General features: G+C 37.2%; 1 long non-coding RNA gene across 1 annotated transcript; it reads left to right on the top strand.

Moving 5' to 3' along the window:
* The first annotated feature begins 5,126 nt into the window (after window positions 1-5,126).
* On the top strand, window positions 5,127-6,732 carry LOC128021655 (uncharacterized). Its single transcript, XR_008185632.1, has 3 exons — window positions 5,127-5,177; window positions 5,306-5,370; window positions 6,077-6,732. It is a non-coding gene; the product is annotated as an uncharacterized LOC128021655 (long non-coding RNA).
* The last annotated feature ends 7,089 nt before the right edge of the window (window positions 6,733-13,821 follow it).

Below are 13,821 nucleotides of genomic sequence, written 5' to 3'. Positions count from 1 at the left end.
TTCATTAAGAAAGCATGTTTGAGCTAGCAAAAACACGACGCAGATATAAAGAGAGAAGTAATTACTGGAAATTAGCTGAACATCTGCTTGTGGTTTTGGGTTACCCTGAGATTAATTAAATGAAATATGGAGATTTCTGGTGTGTGTTTTTCCAACAGAGATGTTGCAGTGTGGCCACATTGAGATGAAATGAGGTTTTGAGGCTCTTACTGTTGTGTGAACCGCAGATGGACAATGATCATTTTGGCAAGCCCTCACGCCACTAACCTGAAGTGGATCTCCACAGATTTAACACCCACACTCGAGATATGTGACAGAATTGGGCTATAAAATCTCAAAGTAATATGTAAATATGGATTGGAATAGTTCACTTAAAATTTTTAATTTGCTGCAAATGTACTCACACTCATTCCATCTAAGATGTCGAAGAGTTTGTTTCTTCATCAGAACAGATTTGGAGGAATTTAGCATTACATCACTGTCTCACCAATGGATCCTCTGCAGTGAATGGGTGCCGTCAGAATGAGAGTCCATCAGTTAATATCTGGAGAAGTGATAAGCTGTATGTTTGTAAGAAACAATTCCATCATTAAATAACTTTCAATTACTGCTTCTGGCCTAAAAGGACTGTTGTTCTGACGGCACCCATTCACTGCAGATGATCCATTGGTGAGCAAGTGATTCTCCAAATCAGCTGAAAAATAAAACCACTATGTAAGAAACACTATAACAAGTTCATCATCCAGAAAACATGCGCTCTATATTTTAAACATCATATATTGCACTAACATTTGATGAAGTTTGATGTTCGTTTACTGCAAACATTATTGCATGTTTTTAAATAACACTATGTATGCTGATTAGCTACACACCATCTGCAGGTAAACATTTCCTTTGAAACATGTGGCAAATGCTTTAAAATCCTGAATATTGAAATATTGGAATAATTGGAACGCAATCTGTCTAAAACATTGTTCCAACTGGCATTGATCACATCTTATTGATAACTCAAAACTGTTCATGTGCTAACAAGTAAAAATGACAACAACAAAACAAACAAATACTAAAAACAACAACATCCAATTTTCTATTTATTTATTTGTTTTGACTGCAGATGCACTGCAAAAAATGATTTTCTTACTCCGCATTTCTGTCTTGTATAGGCTATTATAAACCTGAACATTCTTAAATCAAGCTACATCTACTGAAGAAACGAAATTACATAATGTAAGATTACATAAATCTTCTTTGCTAGATAAAAATATTCAAAATGTAGTGATTTAATGCTTAAAAAAATAAAAGAAATAGATGAATAACATTGTTTTCCTTTGAATTAAGTTTCATATTGTTCTATTGGCAGATACTTTAAGTCAGTATACACTCACTTAATTTTGCTAAGAAGACTTGAGAAGGAAAATAATTTAAAAGATATTAAGTCTTGTTTTAAAAAATAAGAAAAAAAAACGTATCTCTAAGGATATTTGTTTTAAACACAAATATTAATCTTATGTCATTTTGTTTAACAAGTAAATGTAACGTTGTAAGAGTGTTTTGATACAGTATATGTACTGGAAAACAAGACAAAAACACTAAGAAAGAAAATCACACACATTAATGCAGGTCAGTCTGCATGCATTCTCATTAAGATCTTCATTTCTCGTCGGGATGAAGCACAAAGGGACTAAACTACGTCCCTCCACCCCTGTGTCAGTTGTCTGTTTTTCTTTGTGTCATCTGGGCAAAGTCTACCAGTTGTCATGGCTTTGCGTTTCGAGTGTCTATCATCAGTTCCTCTCCGCGTTCCTCTGAGAGAGAGAGAGAGAGAAAGAGAGAGAGAGAGAGAGAGAGAGAGAGAGAGAGAGAGCGCGCGCGCACAGCGTTCCCGACAGTTCTGACCGGAGAGATACAGTCGTAAACACGGTGACATTTCCATAATAAGCTAAATGGTAATGACTAGCTAAACTATAACGGGAGTTTATGATGTCAGTAGGAAATGAGAGGCAAAGTGCACGAGTTTGAAATAAAGGCATGTGGCGTTTCGGAAGCAGAGACGGAGAGAGATAGAGGAGGTGGAGCTCTTTTCCACCAGGCATCATCCCAGATAATAAGCGGGGAGGTTGGCCCAGTGGTGGGGCTGTCACACACACACACGTACATTGGCGCACAGATGAAGGCCGAGCTGAGCTGAGAAGCCCAGGCAGGTCCCAGTGGCGCTGATGGAGCCATCAGCTGCTGGCGTGACAGGTGCCCCTCGTCCCCGCGCAGAGGTGATCATTTTCTGCCGCTGCATAATGGACCATTGTTCCGCGCTACAGACCCTCCTCCCTTACTGTTGTTTCTCCTGCGCGCTCTCTTTGTCTCTTGCTGCCTTTAAGTCATGTGGAATGGAATTATTGCATTTAGGAGCGCCACCAAAATAGCGTAATTAATGCTGGGAAACTCGAGACTCTTGCTGCAATCGGGTGCACATAGTAAACGCCTCCTGGAGCCATTCGTTGGCATTCACATTCACATGTTCTGACAAACGCATGGTCATGTTAACCAGGTTATTATAGTTGGCTACAAACTAACACCATAAAAAACACACATTTTTCTTCTAAAATAACTGAAATTAAATTGCATAAAGAACTTACCGGTATTTTATTTCATATAGTTGTGAAGGGCAGCATTTCTTATTTTTAATTTAGTTTAACTTGCGGTGTTAAAATAACTAAGGGGACGTTTGCACTGGCCATTTTCAACCAACCACGTTTTGGTCATTCATCTACACAGCAATGCCGTTTTGGGGGCCTGAAAATGCAAACTTTTGAAAACGTGTTTCAAAGTCCGAGTCTTTGAAAATGATATTGTTCTTTGTGTAAACTACAAAAAGCAAATTTGTAAAAAAAAAAAAATGGTGACATCATGCACGTGCACATTACATTCTATAGGTATGTGCACAGACACAGTGTTTCTTCACAACAGGCGTGTCAAACTCAATTCCTGGAGGGCCGGAGCCCTGCAGAGTTTAGATTCAACCATAATTAAAAACACACCTGATCCGACTAATCAAGTCTTTCAGGCTCATTTAAAAACTACATGGTATGTGTGTTGGAATACAATGGTGCAGGGGCTCTGGCCCTCCAGGAATTGAGTTCGACACTCCTGCTTTACAAGGTGACAAATATTGACCAGGCATGCATTTTACAGCATTTTAAGTAAATAGGGATCCTTTTGACAATGTTGTTGTCTGCGAATCTTGAAAAAATTTCAAAGGAAAAACATTTTAAATTCTTTCATTGAATCCAGTAAATAAACTGCATTCTAATGAAATCCCACTTAAAGCTGCGGTAGATAACTTTAGACGCTCTAGCGGTTAATAAACAGAACTGCTTGCATCTTGCGGAAGAACATTGTTGCCGGAACTACTTCTCTCTGTTTATATCTATGACGAATCACAAAGGTACTGGGTTACTCCGCCACGGTACCTCCGAAGCAATCTAAAATAGTCCGAATATAAACACTTATTATAGGTGCACCCTAGTGATTCAGGACAAGCTAAAAACACGGTTTGGAAAATGGATTCATGGTGTACTCGCTTATTATATACATTTTTCTACATTTTGAACACAAACAAAGTTACGGACCGCAGCTCTGATTGGTTGTTTTTTACCGGGAGCGATGGACTTTCTGCAAATGGCAATAGGACACTGGGAGGAGCCAGAGGAGCTTGATTTTTTTCACAGATTATTTGTCTCATATTCTGCTGTCAGGACATAATGACAGGTTTAACAAATACGTAAAAAAATATAAATAAAATGCAATTCAACATCACTTCAATAAAGCTTCCAAAACTAATAACTACACTCTAAAAAACGCTGGGTTGTTTTTTCAACCCAACTGCTGGGTTGAGGCCGTTTGATAGGACTTTGGGATGTTTTAACCCAAGTTTGGGTTGAAAATAACTTTCTTTTTTAACCCAGCGGGGTGGGTTGAGGACGCGGACGTGAAGGAGAGCACGCACGTCACGTCAAAATCGTACGTCTCCTGTGCGAGCAGCCGCCATTTTCTCAGCGTGATGGAAGCGAGAAGCGAGTGAAAGACTATGGTAAGTAACGTTAAATATTCAAAATGTAAAGTTATCTTTTATTGTTTACCTGGTTGTATGAAAGGCGGAAGGTTTTATGAAAGGCGGAAACAAAGGAGCTTAACGTTATATACGTTATATATAAAAAAACGGACACGGTTTTCGCCTCGAACACGGAGGTCTTAACTGCCTCATGTAACGTTACTGAACGGAGGATGTACTTTGAATATAACGTCTGTGAATGTATTTTGTCATATTTACATAATATTTTACATTATCTGTTCTCTTTGAGGCGTTAACAGACGGTTATGGTCACGGTTACGCTCATGTGAATTTGTCTTTTTTTTCGCGGTTAAACTGAATGTATGTTTGTCTCCTAAAGGAAATGGCATTGTGTAGTAAAGACTAGCATAATTATTTTGAGGCTGTTGAAGTGGTAACTGTTAAAAGTATGTTTTACATGTAATATTTCAGACTTGTCCAGCTCCTGTCTTCATTGTCCTCGCGCTGAGAGTTAAAGACACAGAAGCTGTTTGTGTGAGGAGTCACAGACCTGTGTGAGGATGAGGAGGAGGTGTTCTTCTGAAGAGCGGGACAGACGGTTTAAGGAGAGTAAACTTCAGAATAACATCAAGTTATCTTTATTTTTACTAAGACTAAAATAATGTGTGTGTTTTTTTAGATGTTGAAATCCAGAGACAAGATAACTTCATTCTTTTGAGACGTTGTGAGTTAAATTATTATTACTTTTTTTTTTTTAGAAAATTAATGTTTCTGTTGTGTCCTGCCTGTTAACTTCACATTTTGATGCAAAAACAGTGTGATTTTATATATGTATGTATGTATATGTTAATATTTTATTGAAACCATTGATGTCCCTCTTTGCAGAACTCAAACTAACTGAAGTTAAGGACACACAAGTGCTTGTGTGAGGAGGTGGTTTTCTCAGCTTCTTCTGAAGAGAGGGAAAGATCGTTTAAGGCAAGTAAACTTCATAATTTCATGTTATCAGTTGTTGTGTTTTACTAAGAGTAAAATAATGTTTGTTTTTTGTTTTTGTAGATGTTAAAAGCAAGAGACATGGGAGAGCATCATTCCTTTGAGATTTTATGTAAGCTATTTTTAGAAAATAAATGTTTCTGTTGTCTCCTGCCAGTTTACTTCACATTTTGATGCAACAACAGTGTGATTACGTGCTCATTTCATTAAGACCATTGATGTCTGTGTTTTTTATTGCAGAACTCAAACCAACTTTGGAGTTGTCTGATTTGGAGAGTCATTATTCTTGGTCTTCGCTCTTAGAGGTAAAGTTCACACAAAAAATAATTTACTTGCCCTCAAGTCATTCCAAACCTATAAGACTTTTGTCTGTCTTTACAACATAAATTAATATATTTTTAGTTTTCTCATAATATTTGTTAATCCATTTATAGTTTAGATAATCAGTATTTTCAAGCTTCATAAATATAGAGTTATTGTAGAAGTAAATTCTGATATTTATATATGAATACATCTTAAATTATATGATAGCAAACATGTATATTCAAAATAAATTATTGGTCTCCCAGACCAGCAATGGAGGACACAAAAAGAGAATATTAAATATATTCATACGTTTTCCAAAAAATTAGCAGATTTTGTATGAGTCTGGAAAAACATGAGGAGAGTAAATTATAAACATTTTAATTATTTGGTGAACTAACGGTTTGAAGAGCAGCCCTCCACGTATATGAATATTGTGAGGTATGTGAATGTCATGTCTGTTTTAATGTTTCAGTAAAGAAGCTTTCTGAAAGCAATATTTATTCAAACAATATCACCTGTCCTCACACTAGTGCTGCCATTATAGCATTCTGGAGCGCTGTGGTGGACTGAGACATTAAACAACCACACAAAGTGTTGAAACTTTAAAACCGATTATTTACCTATCCTTACCTATGTGAATACACCTCTACCTGAAAATGGATAGTTTAATTAAATGTTTAATTTTTTCAAATGTGTTTCTCTTAGGCCACTGATGAAGAACAGGCGGTGACTGGATGAATGCTGGTCAGAGAGGAGAATCTTCTTTCCCCTAAACAGCAGTGGTTTTAAAGGAGGACGCTGCCCTGGATGATGTAGAAGATGTCAGATGCTGTGCAGATGGGGTTTCTTCATGATTACTTCAGTTATGCTAAAGAGATCGTGAAAATTGACTGTGATGCATGATCTGTATTCATGGACTTTGAAACAAACTGTAAGTGTATAATTTGTTATAAAAAAAAAAGTTAAATGCTTTTTCTGTGTTGTTTAGTAGAAGAGTTTACACTCTGTCATTCATACACCTGCTCACATTCTTTCACACACACACACACACACACACACACACACATGCGTCTGTTAAGTGTTAGAATATCAAAGTTAATGTTGTGATTTATTTGTGTACTGTCATGCCAGAATAGTTGGAAAAAAACCTAACTAATTGTAAATTTATTGTATGTGTTTTCGTATATTTTTATACAATATATACAATTGAACAAAGGCCAATTTGATTTTAAGTTATATTCATCAAATGTTCAATGCTTTATGAACTCTGTAGCTGTTAATGCCATCCTTTTCTGCATTTCTTCTAACATGTTACTTTTTGACTTTTCTCTCGTTTTTAATAAATATTTTCCTTTTGGTAATTATTATTTGTGTGTAAAAGTGATATTTAAAATGAACAACATTTGTAGGTTTAATGCCTAACTCAATTTGGGTTAATTTTAACGTAGAAATGCATTGTTTCCCCACATGGCTGCACTCTGCGAATTTATTTTCTGCCAGCAGGAGGCGCTAAGAGCGAGAGAGGTAGGTTTCTCCGGTAACGGCTGCAGAGCGGTACTGAGCTCACAAACGCTGCCTTATCAAGCACATTCGAAATGATATCGAACATTTTCTAAATACAGTAGTTTTCCTTCTGAAATACAGTGATAAAAAAACACCCGCTCTGTTTTTTTAAACCCTTCAATATAGTCATTTTGAACTATAAAAAAGGCAACCCAGCAGGCTGGGTTAAATATGATAACCCAACTGGTTGGGTTAAAACAACCCAGCGCTGGGTTCGTCGCTTTTTGACCCAGCGCTGGGTTGTCAAAATAACCCAAATTGGGTTGTTTTCAACCCAGCAGTTTTTAGAGTGTAATACTCTTCCTTTTTGTTGCACAGCTCTAAAATAAAATGTGCATAAAATATAAAAAACTTTTTTTTTTTTAGAATTCCAACCTCATATGTACATTCTTCCCAAGAGGACTGTGTATCTTTTCACATTGTTTGTGGAGCAGCACCTCGTTACCTTCTGCTGCAACCGTCTGAAGTAGTTTGCTGGCGTAATGCTCACATAAAACACACGTGGCAGATGGTGATGCTGAAATGTTGCAGCAGGATTTCTTTGGCTCACAGGAACACAGAAGCTCTCAGCCGCTCATGTCAGATATCAGCAGTCAGGTGAATAGATGAAGCAATTTGTGGGGGTGCGAAGGCGCACTAAAAGAGCGGAGGATGAGATGAGAAGGTGGAGACAGGCGGCTGGGAAGGTGATGTGATGGTCTGGGGTGAGAGTGATGCTTCCCTGGGGGAAGGGTGAGAGGCAGACAGATCACAGGAAGTCCACAGGGGAGCAGATCTAGAGATGTGTCAGGATTCAGGCTCCTGCTCCAAACCCCTTCATCCAAATGTCTGTGCCAAAATCCTCCATCTCAGAGAGCTCGGCTTGTACGAGGCACATCAAATCTTTCTGAAATCCATGTATCCTCACGTTCTTTCTGCATTTCCATCACGTTCATTTATTTATAATATAATTTCACCTCTGCTTCTGCATCTTACAGATTCAAATACTATTCAAATACAACTAGAATTCTATTTGAAAAATTCAGTTTGAAGTCATTTTAATTTTAGAACAACAACAGCATGAAAACTATTTCCATTTTTTTTTATATTTTACAAACATATTTACTGTATATATCTGGTAACACCCACTTTTCAACTAATAATTTTCAGATGGATAAAATCATTCAGTTTTTTTATTATTGAATAATTTTACCTGTAAATATGTCACATTACAGAATTAAAATTGGTTTCAGGTGCCATTTTAAGTTGACTTTGATGATACTGCACAAATAGATAAAACATTTAAATTTTTATTGTATAAAAATAAAAAGGTTGCCTTGGCAATTAACTGAAATACAATCATTTTGAGCTGAAGTAAAACTAAAATATAAAACAAATGAAAGCTAAATTGAAATAATAAAAAACAAGAACTAATAGACAAAATTACTAAAGCTAAACTAAATATTAAAAATACAACAATAATAAGCTAATTCAAAATAATGCTGATTAAAATAGTCCACTGATTAAATTGTTTCTCATGGATAGTTTTCTACATCAACCAATAGGCTATTTCTACAACAGGTTATGATACTAATCATAATGATGGTGATTATGATATTTTTAGAGAGTAAACTAATTTAGAGAAAAAAAATTAAAAACTGTTTTGGAAATAAATGAAAGAAATAGTCATAATTATCCTTAAAATTACAGTTTATTTCTTTATTTTATTTTTTAATATTTATTTATAATAGTAAATAAAAATACTTTTTTAATTTCATATTCAGACCTCTGAAGCAACAGAACGTTTTAAGTTTTCTATGCAAATAATTTTCTTTACTATTAATAGATTTTGAACATTATTCAGCATATGAGTGTGTTGCTATTTGTTTCTCATGGGCTGTCTAGTACCTAAAATGATTATGAATGAATCAAAATTCTAGTTAATTCATTGTATTCCCTTCAGAAAACATTTGAGACGTGAAACCTCAGCGGAAGGTCACCAAGCAGACGAACTGAAGAGGCAGGCCGTCCTCATCCCAGCATCTCTCCATCACCACCCGTCCATGTGTCCCGCATCATAATAGCTTCCAAGAGTATTCATTTGCTGAAGAGTCTCACATGCCTGCAATTCGTGAGAGCGTCACTTCACATTCACTCTTCCTTCAGCACTCATTCTGCACTTTATTACACTGAAACGCTTCTGACCTTGGCTATAATTCCCATTCTATTTCAAGGAGAGCATCGCAATAAAGCACAAATCTAGGGGTGGGAGTGAAATCCAGTGGGGTCCTGGATTGTGAATGTCAGAGCGAGCAAACAGAGGGGGATGGGCTGGAGAGAAGAAAGAGAAAAAGCGCAAGAACAGAGAAAGGGAGAGCGTGTGATGGCTTACTGTGAATATTTTTGCGCCTCTTGTGTTCTATCTGTGTTATCTCGGTGTTTGACTCGCCTCTTGACGTGTCAGTCCCGACTTCAAAAGAATCCAGACACCAGCCTTTCCCCCCCCACTACATATGCTTCGGAATCACTTCTGGGATTGAATTAGGGCAAATCCATTATACTGTTGCCATGGAGACCAAGGCACAAATGCTGATAAAGTGTGTGTGCGTGTGTGTGTATTTTTCTCGCCAAATAGATTCGATGAAACAGACTGCATGCATGCATGCCACATTCCATGCAGACTGACAGCAAAACTTCCTGTGTGTGTGTGTGTTTGCCATGAAAGGTCTGACTCCGATTGGGAATGCTTAAGTATTCGAGCGCCTGCAGGAGTGCTGCACTTACCCATACCATCATTGCGGCGCTGAGGCTGAATCAAGCTCGGGTGCCAATTAAGGGAAGGTTGGGCCGCTGCCGGAGCAGCCACAAATAATCTGTCACTTTCATTGGGCGGCTACAAACAGTCAAGATGGTTATCATTACAAAAACAAGAGCATGTTCAATCAGACGGAGGGATAAATCACGCCGTGTCTGACAAGGAACAAAGACACCTGGGGTCGGGGGATACAGGCACTGTTTCACCTGAATATAAAAACACATGCAGTACACAAACTCCAGATGCCACATTTAGAGAAACAGTTCAAAAATAAATGAAAATACTGGCTTCGTCTACATACCTGCATTCCACTCAAATTGCAAAGTGTTATATAATGCAGTATATCGTTAAAAAACAAAAACAAAGGACAGTTTTTGGTAGCTCTCAAGTGAATCTAGATTTTGCTCTTGTTTGAGAGCAAACCCACAGCCCATATTTAATGTAGTCCATATTTTATTGTACTTTAGTGAATAGGAATGCTGACCAGGTTTATGCACCATATAGTTTGAAATGCCATGCTAATAGAATTGAGTATTTCATTGATATATTTCATCATTTAATAAGGAGGACGAAAATGTCTTGGTTACGAATGGTGAATTCGTCAGTCATCTGACATGACTTTGAGAGTGACCGACTGAAAGGGAACTTAATTTCCCAGAATGCATTAGCTGTGTTGCAATTCTTTAAAGAAATAGTTCAGCCAAACTTGAAAATACTGTCATTATTGTTTGTTTGTCTGCACGGTGCATATTATATTTTTTATTACATGCATCATAGAGTTCAGAATTTGTGCAGTAGCTCTTAATTGGTTTTGCTCTAGGTTATACATTCTGCACTTGACATCAAGTGGAGACCAAACCCAAAACCCATATTTAATGTAGCCTGGATCATGTCTTATTTTATGTTGAGATAAATGGGATGAGGGTTGTGCACCATTTAGGAAATGCCTTGCCTGTAGAAGTTAGTATTTCATCTATTATATGTTATCATATTTAGTATATCAACTTTTGTTGACCAGGGAAAGAACAGTTCATTTCCCAGAAGCATTAGCTGCATTACCTTTGTTAAAATTCTTTCTGGCTTTTATTGGACTAGTTTAGCCAAAAGTGAATATACTGTTATCATTTACTTCCTCGCATGTTGCTCGAATCACTTTTTTTAGTTAAATGGACCATAAAAGCAGTTATGTAGTACAGCGATTCTTTTGTTGAAGTTAAACTTTGGATTACATATCATTTTTGTAGCAGCTGTTAATATGCACTTAAATGAACGACTTGATGAGTCCATGTCAACTTGTGAGAATGTTATAATATGTTGTGGAAACAAGGCCATGTACCCACTGCTGTTAAATTTGGTTGTCAGTTCACCTTTTACTCCTTAATCGTGTTCTGTACACACATGATTCACTAAAATATGGGAGTGACAACCACATTCGACAACCATTAACTCGGGCAAAATACAGGCAGTGACAACTGATAGAAATTCAAAGCAGTGTGTACGGAACCGAACAGAACAACTAGTTGATGTCACGAGAAGCTCTCCAATGTGCGTGTATTGTCAGTCGTCAAGTGTTAACCTCAATTCTGACAGGATTTTAAACTACATCTTGAATTTGAATACAAGGAATTAAAAAGACTTGAAATTCATATATAACTAGAAAAAGACACTTGATGTGGCCTGAATGCAGGAAAAAGCCATCAGTGCAGTCGCATTTCACAAAAGACAGATGTCAGAAAGTGCATGGAAGCGAACGAGAGTCATTTGTTCCCTTAAAATATTCTTTAGAGATGTGCTTGTGCAGTTTTTAAAGGCAAGAATGATTCTGCACACACAGTCGTGTGTGTGTCAGCATCTGCGTTTCAGTGAGCCACTCTGTAATCCATGCAACCTTTCTTTGTGCTCAAGCCATACAGTAAGTCAATACTCTCTTTCTGCAGGCACAATCTTTAAACTCTTTTATTTTATGCAGACAAGCAGAATTCTACATTAGCTTATTTCCAGGAGGCGCCTTTGGAAGTCGTGGAAGCACCTCTAGCCATGTCATTATAATATATTATACACAAATATGCCATAGATCACTTTCATCCTGGCCAAATGGCTGCAGAGAGATGGAGAAATGAGAGGGAAGGGAGGCAACTGCCGGCCATGCGCCACCATTCAACAGAATCCAATTTACAGAGGCAATGAGGGATATGACACATAATGTATACTAATTTCACATCAGGCTAATATAACCTCAAACATGCTCTCTTTACAGAACACGCATACATAAACAGCCCCCGGCCTCATCTGATGCTTGGAAAGCTAAAATGCTAAAACATCACAGCTCCACAATTTCTGAAGATGTTTTATGAGAGTAATTGGTGACTTTTATTTCCTCAAACTAAATAGAATTAAGCAATATCACAATGTCAAATGTCATTCACGCATAGTGAGACTTGCCACTATAGATTTAATATCTATGCCGCTGGTTCATGCAAATTTTACATAAACATAAAACCCTGCAGATTTGAATATGTTTGTATCTTTTCTCAGTTGCACATGTCGACCACTGAAGTTAAACATTTTAACCCAACTGGTTGTGTTGTTATAGAACTAACCCAATAAACGTTAAGAATAACCAAACTACTTCTGTTCATTCTAAAGCAGGGAAAACTGTATTTCTATATTCATCATATATATCCTCTTAAAGGGTTACTCCACCCCAAAATTAAAATTTTGTCAGTAATCAACTACCCCCTAGTCATTCCAAACCTGTAAACGCTTCGTTCACAATTTACACAATTTAAGATATTTTGGATGAAAACCGAGAGGCTTGCGACTGTCCCATTAACTTCCAAGTAAAATATACTGTCAAGATCCAGAAAAGTATGAAAGACTTTGTCAGTATAGTCAATCTGCCATCAGTGGTTCAATCAGAATTTTATCAAGCAAAGATAATACTTTTTGTAAGCAAAGAAAAAAAAAGACTTTGTTCAACAATTCGTCTCCTCTGTGACTCTCCACATCACCGTAGCACCATTTCGTAGAATCTATCTATCTATCTAACATTATTTATGCCATTTGTAAGTACAGTGTGTAAAAGCATGCACAAGTGTTTACAATTTTTTATAATAATGCAACTACCATGTTCAAGGCCCAGAAATGAGAGTACTATGAGGCATGCGTTTGCATTGCTCTGTTTGAAAACAAGGCGCAGCACGTGTGTTTTAAGGAAGAACTGCAGCTCCTGCGTCAGCAGCATCACATCTATACGTCGTGGTTCTCTCATGAATAGCAGTGGATACTGATGCGGAACAGATGAATTGTTGTATGAAGTCATTAGTTTTGTTTTCTTTGTGCATGCACAAGTATTTTAGCTTCATAAAATTATGGATGAATCACTGAAGTCACATGGACTATTTTAACAATGTATTTACAACCTTTCTATGCTTTGAAATGAGAAACATTAAAGTACTGCCAGTTTCCCTGACGAGTGAATTGTATCGATGTTGCTATGGACATCGCCGATATCAGATCGCTGGATGGCACAACTGACCAATCAGAATCAAGTATAATAGAGTGTAATAATAAATGCCAAAATGCAGACTTATCAATCACTTTCTTTTCAGAAACAATATGATGGAGAGTCAGTGATGACAGAATTTTCATTATTTGTGAAGGTAATTGTTTTTCCTGAACTTTACATCAGTAAGAACCCATGTCCTTGACTGTCTAAACCAAAGGCTGTGTGACTGTGAAAGGCCATTTGTCTCTGAGACATTCAGATAAATGACCAGCTGAAATCCTTCACTTTGTGGAGTTGTTTCGTTTACACATGCAGCACAACAGCTGGACTGGTATGTTATTATGCACATGAAGCACATGTCTGCATGTTGGCTAGAGTAGACCAGATACTGCGCAGCATATGACCTCATATCTCCCTGTTGACATGTAGAGAGTTTCAGTATGCAAATGGAACTCCATGTATGTGGCATCTGTGTAATGTCTTTTGTTGTATATGTGTGCCTGTAAATTGAGCCCGAGAGAGAAAGCAAGGCCATTCCACATAACCAGGCACAAAAAACACACAGCCAACACACATTTCATGGAC

Source organism: Carassius gibelio, chromosome A10 (assembly GCF_023724105.1).
Source record: "Carassius gibelio isolate Cgi1373 ecotype wild population from Czech Republic chromosome A10, carGib1.2-hapl.c, whole genome shotgun sequence".
NCBI lineage: Eukaryota > Metazoa > Chordata > Actinopteri > Cypriniformes > Cyprinidae > Carassius > Carassius gibelio.
Note: the sequence above shows the minus strand (reverse complement) of the source record. Positions and strands in the feature narration are given on the sequence as shown.